Consider the following 9,758-nt stretch of genomic DNA (forward strand, 5'->3'; position numbering starts at 1 on the left):
TCCTTCAACTTATACACATTTAAATTTTGAGAGAAGAATGGCCTTGGAAAAATGAAGCCCAAATTTCAAAACCTAAAACCTTTCTCTTTCTGGCTGCTCAGTCAGGCAAGAATCCCCCCTGGGGGGAGGGTCCTGTTGGGGGAGGGTCGTGTTGGGGGGAGGGTCGTGTTGGGGGGGCTTGTGTTGAGGGGAGGGACCTTTTGGGGGGCTCGTGTTGGGGGGAGGGTCCTGTTGGGGCTCCTGCTGGGGAGCTGCCCCCCAGGGGCTCTTGGTGATGCCCATGGACTGGTGGCCTCGGCCAGCTCCCAGCCTGGGATTCCCGCAAAAACTTATTCAGGGAGAGGAGAGAGTTTCAGGATTTCTAGATTCGAACAAAGTTTTTCAGTGTCTGACCTCAGCTGCCGTTTCCAGCTGAGAAGGGGGAGAGCCTCCTGTGGCGCTGGGAAGATGGCGGCCCGTGACGGCTGCGCCACGCTGTCCTCTTAGACCAAAGCAACCTCAGAGGCCACCAGCGTCCCACGAGCCCACGAAACCTCACGGAGACCAGGCCGGGCCACGCGGAGGCCGTCCACGCACAGACGCCCAAGTCCTGCTCCGCGGGGCTACTGCCCCCACGCTCAGCCCCGCTTCCCGGCGGTGCCAGCCCAGCGCAGGGGCCTCCCGGACCACCCAGCCAGACCCCGGCTGTCCCCCCGGGGCGCGCCCGCCCCTTCCAGTCCTGGGGGCGCTGAAACCTCAGGTCTGGGGGGCGATGGGGGGCAGGACCCACATCTGGAGAACGTGGACTCCGCCCCCGAGGACGTCCGCCGCCCTCCCCGATGGGCAGGGGAGCTCGCCCGGCTGTGCTCGTGTCCAGCCCAGCGGGACGGCCACCTCGCTGCCCTCGCTGCGGCCGGGGAGCCCCACGCCCCTCCTTCGCATGACCCCGGCCCTCGCCAGCGCCCACCAGCACCCACGTCGCCAGGACCTGGCCTTGCGCTCTGCGCCCCCCTCACCCCCCACAGCAGCCGCCTCGGCTCAGCTGACGACTTTTCGCTCCGCCCCCCGTGCCTGGGGGTCTGCGGATCCGGGGTTTTCGCCTGTTGGCTGTACTCTCCGTCCGGGTTCCGGCAGGTTGGGTACTGCTGATGGGTCTGCCCCCTCCCCCATCTCAGCCGCCAGGCACTGGGGGCGGCCGAGGCAAAGCCCGCAAACCGGGGGCTTCAGACACGGAGACGCACTGGCTCCGGCTCTGAGCTGAGTCCGGAAGGAGGCCTGGATGGGCCGTGCTCCCGCCCCAGGCTCAGCACAGACCCCCTGCCCATCCCGCTGCGGTTGGCGGCCGTCCTCGGCGTCATGAAACAAAGACGCAGGCTCTGGATTTTAAAATGAGTTCATTAGAAAAACCAAAAGGCTGCTTGTCTCGAGGGGGTGGCCGACAAGGGGGTGGGGAGCGGAGCCCCCGCCAGGCGCCTTCTCTTGCCTCGTCTGCGCTGCAATCGGCCTCAGAGGCCTTTTCCTGCTGAGGCTCCACGTTCCCAGCTGGGGGGCACAGGCCTCGGGGTCCCTCCAGCGCTGGCTCCCCCGCGGCCGCTGCCTGCCGGGTCTGCCCCGAGGGCCGCCAGCCCCGAGAAAGACCCTTCGGCCCCCTCCAAGGACAAGCTTCAGGCAGACAGGAGGGGGCCCTGCGGGCTGGACTTTGGGTACAGTCCAGGCCTCAGGCCGAGAGCAGCCTTCCCCAAGCCTCGCCGCAAGCGCGTCGTCCCGCGACGGGGCCAGAGTCTCCGGAAATGAGTCAATGTAGACATGGGCCCTCGTCTGACCCCGGCCTGGGGGTGGGTGCAGCCAGGGGCCCTGCGCCCGGCAGAGCCTACCCCCTGGGTGCCCCCATTTTGGATTTCTGTGGCGCCGGCTGCCTTGTGATTCTGTGGCTGGTGTATTCAGCAGGCGCTCACTTTGTGCATGGAAGGATGAAGAATGTACACATGAGGGTTTTTTTTACGATTAAAGCGCATCTCTTCTTTGTCCTCTCACAGACCCCGCCAGGCACGGGCACCCAGGGTCCCACTCAGCGCGAGGCAGGCCCTTGCATGGTGTCCCCTTCCGTCAGGGACAGCCCACCGGGTGGAGCAGAGCAGCAGAGCCAGCGTCCAGGCCGGGTTCTCTGCTGATCCTGCGGCCGGGCTGGGACGTGTCCCCTCTGCTGTGCTTTTAACCTTTCCAGTCCCCTCGCCATTCCTCCCAGCGGCCAGAGAGACCCCATCCCTCCTGCGAGCCGCTCTGCGCCCTCCTGTACCAGAGCGAGACGGGGGGCTGCGCCGCAGGGGCCCCACCTCAAGAAGGCACAAAGGGCCCCATGTGTGGAGGCCGGGCTGCCTCCCACCCGACGTCCAGCCTGGGGGTCTCCAGGTAGAGATGCCGGTGAGTGCGGTGGGACAAGCATCCACCCATGTAAACTCTGCCCCTTCCCCGGCAGCAGGAGCTGGTGACCTTGACCCTTCCCTGGAGTCAGTGACCTTGACCCTTCCCTGGAGTCAGTGACCTTGACCCTCCCCTGGAGTCAGTGACCTTGACCCTTCCCTGGAGTCGGTGACCTTGACCCTCCCCTGGAGTTGATAACCTTGACCCTTCCCTGGAGTCAGTGACCTTGACCCTTCCCTGGAGTCGGTGACCTTGGCTCTTCCCTGGAGTTGATAACCTTGACCTTTCCCTGGAGTCAGTGATCTTGGCTTTTCCCTGGAGTCAGTGACCTTGACCCTCCCCTGGAGTCGGTGACCTTGACCCTTCGCTGGCTGCATTCGTGCTTGTCTGGGGGCCTCGACCTCCCCCGCCTCAGAGCCCCCTGCTACCTCGAGGCCTCCCCTCGGTCTCCTGAATGTGCTGACGCCGTGTGGTAAACATCTGCCCTCGACAGCGGCTTGTCATCGTGTGCAAAGGGAGGCATGTGACGTTGTGACGTGGTCTCTGGGGGAGAAAACACAGTGTGGACGCTCGTCCCCCGAGCCTCCGTCCAGCTTTGCGGGCGTCGAGGACACCTGGAGTGGCCTCAGCACATCCGCGCCTCTGATCCCCCGCTCGGCTGCCGCCTCGGCTCCGGTGACGCCGGCTCACAGCGGCCGCAGCTCCGCCGGCACCTCCTCCTGGGCCCGATCCTCAAAAGTTTCATCTCGGGGTGGCTGGGGGGCCGGGGACACGAGAGAGCCCCTGACACCAGTGGTGGGTGAAGTTCAGACCCCTGCGCGCAGAGCGCGGCCGGGCGTCCCTCCTGAGCGCGGCTCGGCTGGCCGCTCACGTTAAGGCCCCTGGCAAGGCCGTGCCGAGCGGCCTCGATCACCAGCTGGGTTTTCTGACCACCAGCTCCATGGTGGCCGGGCTGCCGAGACCACTCCGTCCATCTCCTGGGCCTTCGCCAGCATCAGGGCCTGCAGGACGAGGCCGCGGCGCTCCGGCTGCTCGTCGGCGCAGTGCGCTGTGCGCCACGGGCCCACGGCAGGGGCCAGCTCTGTCCCCAGAGCTGCTTCAGGGCGGCAGGCTGAAGGTCTCGGGGAGAGCAGGGGACCCTCCCCTGTCCCCTCACCCCAGGGCAGGGGCCACGCTCAGGGGAGCCGCCCCTGCTAGGGGGCCGCAGGAGGGAGAACTTGGCCAGACATCTGAGCACAAGCAGGCCCACCACCCCCGGGAGCGTGTGTTTAGGGGAGACCAACAGATGAGAGGGACCTAAGGGACGGCGGGTGCTGAGAGGGACCGTGGCCTGGAAGAAGGGCAGGGCACAGGGACCTACAGGCGGGGAGGGCAGAAGCCACACGGAGATGCCAGGGAAGAGAGAGCCTCCAGGAGGAGGGGCTGCCAGTGCCAGGGTCCTGGGGCCGGGGGGTCCTGGTCTAGCCCAGGGCCAGGGCGAGGCCAGCGCTGCAGGGAGCACGCAAGACCCCGGGCAAGGCCAGGGCAGCAGGGGGGGACATGGCGAGACCCAGGGCAAGGCCAGGGCAGCAGGGGGGGACATGGCGAGACCCAGGGCAAGGCCAGGGCAGCAGGGGGGACACGGCGAGACTCAGAGCAAGGCCAGGGCAGCAGGGGGGACACGGCGAGACTCAGAGCAAGGCCAGGGCAGCAGGGGGGACACGGCGAGACCCTGGGCAAGGCCAGTGCTGCAGGGAGGGAGGGCGTGAGGGGGTGGCTGGAGGAGGGCGAGGACAGCAGCAGGGCCAGAGCCAGGCCTGGGGGCTTCATTCAACTTGGAACCAGAATGCGTGGGAGGCCTCGGACAGAGCAGTGACAAGTCCTGGCTTAGGCGTGGAAAAGACCAGTTGGTCTGCTTGTTGGAGATTAGGCTGTGGCAGAGGCCAGGAGGCCGGTGGGAGGCTGTGGCCAGAGGCCAGTGGGCAGTGAGGGGACCCTGGACAGGGCAGTGCAGGGGACCCTGGTTGGACGTGAGCATTTTTGGAGCTTCTGCTGAAGGCTGATGGTGGACGGACCTGGGGGCACACTGAGTGCCCGGCATTGCCGCGTGGCGTTCAGATGCCCTGGGCGTCCAGCTGCTTTCCGGGATCCCCACTTGCATTAGGCTCACCTCCCCTCCCCCGTGGTCTTTGAGACGGGGCAAAGGGGGCCATGCCCTGGCCCACCAGCGTGTACAGGTCAAGGACACAGGGAGGGGTCAGCAAAGGAGCCCAAGAAGGGAGAGGGCCTGGGCGCACGGGGGCTGGGCCCTGCAGGGATGGGAAGAGGGAGAGGGTGTTCCCAGGCGGAAGTGACCGGCTGTCTCAGCAGCGAGCCTACACGAGTGTGGCCCGACACGACCCTGGAATCCAGGACCTGGAGGTCACAGCACCCGTGAAGGGGCGGGGTGGGGCACGGCGGGGCGTGGGTGCTGTGGTGAGCTGCCCGGGAACCCCCTGCTGCCGGCAGCTGAGCGCTCCCAGGAAGCCGTCCTCCACGAAGAGCTGCCTGCGTCTGACGATGTGGCCTTGGGGTGCAAAGCCCCCGCCCTGGCCCCAGCTGAGCCCCCCAAGGCTCCCCCAGGCTCCAGAGCTTCCTGTGGGGTTGGCCACATCACGCCCCATCCGCCCCTGCCCGTCCCGCTGCCCCGCTGAGACCCACCCCCCGAAAGCTCCTGCAGCAAATCTCCAACTCAGCGTCTACGTGCAGGCGACGCGGCCTAAGGGAGCAAGGACAACCATTTTGGGAGTTTTGTGTAAAGGAGAGTGGGCGGGTGGCAGCCAGAGGGGGACGTGGGCCCTGCAGCATGATCGTATCCAACGGAAAGGGTTACTAGAGAGGGGAAGTGTGATGTGCCTGAGGGGAGGCTCGCCGGAGTGGCCGGTGTCTCCCACTCAAGAAGGGGGCCTGGCCTTGCCTGGGAGGGGACCCAGGGAGACCCTCGGTCACCCCAGGGACACCCAATCTGCCTAGGGGCAAGGACGCCAGGCAGGACTGTGATGACACAAATCATTGTTCTCTCACTTTGGACTTTATCCAGGGGTCAGGCTTTAGCCACAGCGGCCACTTCAGCGGCCACAGCAGCAGTGTTGCACGGAGATCCCTGGAGGTTGTAGGGTGCCACCTTTACATCAGGGACCCCAAGCAGAGCTCGCCGTCTGGCAGGTGCCACAGACCTGGGGCAAATCTCCACCTGGACAAGGCATCAGGGAGGCTGGAGGGTCAGTGGGTCGGCGGGCGTTCCGCCAGAGCTCGTCCAGCTACGAGCGAGCAGAAGTCGGGCAGGACGGCGCTCCGCCCTCAGCGGTGAGCGAGGCGAGTGTGGACGTGGCGCCTGGCATTCTCTGGTGGGGCCCTTCCCTGCCTGATCTTTCAAAGTCCTTCCAACTCACCTGTCGGTGCTGAGCCAAAGACTTCACACGTGGGCGTCCACAAACCCCGGCCCAAAGGAGCAGGCCTTCCTGAGAGTTCCAGAATCCCAGGCAGCCGCGGAGCTGTGGTTCAGATCGTGCGACTTCAGAAGTGCTGGTGGGAAGGGCTGAGAGAAGCCGTGGCCGAGCGGCCTCCACTGGTACCAGAGATGTCCACAGGCCACGCTCTCCCCAACGCGCTGCTCGTTCTGCCACCCCAGAGCTGAGCACGGAGGCGTCAACCCCGCCTCCTGCTGGGCTCCACCTGCCCTTCCAGGGGTCACATTTATGAAAACCAACGCCTGCTCCTCTTCCCCGTTTCCATGAACAGGGCTTTGCTTTACCCCTCTGCCCCTTCATCGTCTGCTAGGGCTCCCCTGGGCACCTCTACAAGGCGCAGGATTCTAACCCATGAGCCAGCTCAGGGCTGCACAAAGCGGTCTCCTACGTGAGAAGCAGAAGACGTGCCCCTGCCTCAAAGACCCCAGAGTGCAGTGGAGGAGGTAAGGTCCTCGCCAGGAAAAAAATCAGGGAAAAGTGAGCAGCCTCAAGCAGATGCTTGGAACGCACGGGGCCAGGCCTCTGGGTTTCAGCACCCCGGCGGCGGACAGTTCCCACGTGGGCGCTCTTGCAGCGTCTCTCCGCTTTGCCCTGTGGGAGGAGGAAGGTGGCTCGCCCAAGCCGGGGTGCAGCCTGGACATGCAGGGGAGGCACTGCCCCCGCCGACACCTACGGACGAGAGAGGGAGGGGCAAACGGCTCGAGGCCTGTCCCCGCGTGGCCTCGCCCCATGGCCTGTACCAACTCTCTCCTTCCTGTCTCCTTCCCCTCCCTCACATCAGTTTCCAGGCCACCCAAGTCCTTGACTCAGGGTTTGCTTTTGGGGAGCGCAAGTAAGGTGAGTGTGGGCAGCTGATGGCGGAGCGGAGGGCACACAGCGCGGAGCCCCGAGGGGGCGGCCGGGGGAGGCAGGTGGGCAGGTGGAGGGCGCCCAGGAGGGGGGAGGGGGGAGCTGGGACAGAGGCCAGCAGTGGGAGGACCTGGGTCCCCAGGGGTGCTGAAGGGACAGTAGACAGGTGTGGCTTCACTGGGACCCGGCCGGGCAGGTGTGGGCAGGAGCTCCCCGTCGCTCCCCACCCCGCAGAATCCCCCTTGGGCTTCTCTGTCTGGCCACGTGGGCTAGACCGTAAGTACCAGAGACGGGAAGGCTGGAATTGGTTTGCTTGAAGTGTCCCCGACATGGCAGCCCCGTGTCCTTGGGATACTGGGTGGTATCCCCAAGAGTGGTAAAGCCCACTCTGCTTTCACAGAACCCGTGGAGCCCTGAGCACCTCTTCATTAATCGCCCAACCAAGGGGCGGCAGCAAGGCCGGGGCAGAACAGTGGGCTCTGCCTTGATGTCCCCCAGGGCTGTCTGGGGAGTGAGGTGGACAGGGGCAGAGCTGACCGTCCAGCCCGAGCAGCCTGGGCTTGGTCCCAAGGCAAGTACGGGCCGTAGGGCAGTGGCGTTTGTGGTGCAACCAAACGAGCCCTGGCGGCCACGGCCGGCTCTGTTCCAGGGGCCCCCTTCCCCGAGCTAGTTTTGTGAGTGGACAGCTCAGCTCATGGGCCCCAGGACGTCACAGAGGCTCAAGGCTCCTCCAGGCTCCTCATCTCGTGAGTTTCTGCGCAGGTAGCGATTTGTTGGAGACCACTGACCGCTGGCGGTGGGAGACTCCCCTAGATGGCCAGAACACTGAGGGGCCTAGGGCCAGGACGCTGTGCTTCCCGGGGCTGCCTGACCACGTGCTGGACCACAGGAGCATCTGGAAGCCGCAGTGTGCCACAGGGTCTGGCTCCATCTCAGCGGCCTCGGCATCTGCCCAGCCCTTGGGACGGCACCTGCCACCGCCCGGCCCTGCTTGGACCACGCAGCCGCCCAGCCCCAGCCCACAGGCTCCGCATGAGGGTCTTGCCTGGGAGCCTCCGGCCACCACCCCTCACCACCCCAAGGTCCGCGGCCGCCCTGGGGGACAGTCGTGTCACCTCCAGTACAGTGGACACTGGAGGCTGCGGGAGATGGCCACTTCCCAGGGTCCCTCCCTCGGGACCCAGCCCCCTGCACCCCACTGCCCGACTTCTCCAGACACCTGGAGACAAACGTCCTTCTCCAGAGGGCGGCAGGGGTGGCGAGCTCGCGGGACGCGGTGGAGGGCGTGACGTGCCTTTGCTGGCTGGCACTCATTCTTATGGAGCTGCTCCTTCTTCTCTAAATTTAAAGTTCCAACTTGCCACAAAGAAACAAGATGCAGCAAATAGACACCAAGAACAGACAACCAGGGGAGGGGGGGAATTAAATAAATAAATAAATCTTTTTTTAAAAAAATAAAAAATAAAGTTCCAATTTGCCCACGGAATGGCATTCAAACGTCAGCTCGGGTGTTATTCTCCTGCTTTGCAAAATGAGAGCTCGTGACCTCTGCTGGAGACTCCCTTTATGGTGGTCTGCGTTGGGGAAGGCGGCCCCCCAGCCTCAGCCCTCTCCCTCCGTGGCACCTCAGTGCCCAGTGCCTTCCAGAAGCTCCACTGGGTCCAGGGAAGGGCAGCCAAGGAAGGTGCCCGGGGCTGGGCCAGCAAGCCTGGGGCTGGCGTCTGGCCAGCTCCACCTCTCGGCATCACCTGGGGTAAGCCCCCGGCAGGTGTGCGTCTCACCTGCTTCCCTGCTCGGGGAACCTGGCGAAGGCCCTCGGGCCATAGGGCCCTGGACCTCTCCTCCCCCGGGGGTGCTGCAAGGGGCCTGAGCCCAGGAGTGGGTTCCCGGGGGCCTCCCCCACCGCCCCTGCTGCCCCCCGCTGCCTCTGCTGCCCCTGCTGCCCCCTTGCTGCTCACCCTACCTGGCTCGGCTTCTCTGAAGCCTGGGGCGCCGCGGCTCCGAGCTCTTGTCTGAGCCTCTGTTCCCTCCCCCTAAAGACGCTCGTTTCTTCCGAGCCAGGGATTTTACACTCCAAGGACTCAGGGCTGCTCCCTCCGCCCAGGGCCCTCTCCACCCGGGTTTCCTGCTACGCTCCGTCAGGAAACGGCTCCGCGCACGCGCCGATTGTGTTCATCGTGTTCTTTAGGGATCACAGGTGTCGTTCCGGGCGGAGCCGCCCTCGGAATGTGCGTGAGCGTGGAACCGAGCCGGTGCCTTGTGCGTCCCTCTGTCCCTGTGAGTCTGTGCGTCTGTCTGCCGTGTGCTTGTTCCAACCGCTCAGAACAAGGAGGACGTCATCTGCTGGCGTTCAACCGGCAACTCTGGGTGTTGGTTTAGAAGTGGAGATCTGGGCTCTCGCGCAGCTTTGCCTCCCCTGGAAACAAAGGCAGGAAGCGACGCCACGTGTCCCGTGCCGCGTTCCCGTGTTCCTCCGTCATTTATTTTGGGGCTGCCTGCGCAGATTCCTCACTGTGGGTTTCAGGCCGCTTGACAATCAAGTGTGCTGAGCCGGGTGGGCGTGGAGGCTGCGCTGCCTTTTGTTTGAAAGGAGCAAGGGGCGGGGGAGGACGATGGGCGCGAGCCCCCGAGCAGGGAGAAGGCGTGGCGGCGGGAGGCCTGTCCCGGGCCTCTAACAGGAGGGCCCCGCGCCCCCCGAGCTGGGGGCCGGCCTGACGCACCCCTGGCGCCCCCAGGCGCTCGGGCCGAGCGGTGCTGCCTCCGGCCCAGGGCTTTGCTGCAGGTGCCTGGCGGGCGGCCCAGGTCCCCTGCCGCCCAGCTGACCTTGCGGACGGCCGCCGCCCTCCACTTTACCTCAGCCTCGCTCGTCCTCTTGGGCCCGGCCCGCCTGGATGGGAGGCTGGTTCCGGGGAGGCAGAGGCTGTCCTGGGGTGCGGCCGAGCGCCCCCCCTTCCCCGGGACGCAGGCTGCAGCACCCCCCGTGGGCCCCAGACCTCCAGGTCTGAGGCAGCTTCTTCTCAC

At 65.6% G+C, this 9,758-nt stretch overlaps 1 long non-coding RNA gene across 1 annotated transcript; it reads right to left on the bottom strand.

Annotated features, from left to right (window-relative positions):
- Positions 1–1,354: 1,354 nt before the first annotated feature.
- LOC131275807 (uncharacterized) lies at positions 1,355–8,863 on the bottom strand. Its single transcript, XR_011647386.1, has 5 exons — positions 8,701–8,863; positions 7,957–8,093; positions 6,399–6,479; positions 5,811–5,956; positions 1,355–5,611 (listed from the first exon to the last, which is right to left on the bottom strand). It is a non-coding gene; the product is annotated as an uncharacterized lncRNA (long non-coding RNA).
- Between the last annotated feature and the right edge of the window lie 895 nt (positions 8,864–9,758).

This window comes from Dasypus novemcinctus, chromosome 24, assembly GCF_030445035.2.
Source record: "Dasypus novemcinctus isolate mDasNov1 chromosome 24, mDasNov1.1.hap2, whole genome shotgun sequence".
Lineage (NCBI taxonomy): Eukaryota > Metazoa > Chordata > Mammalia > Cingulata > Dasypodidae > Dasypus > Dasypus novemcinctus.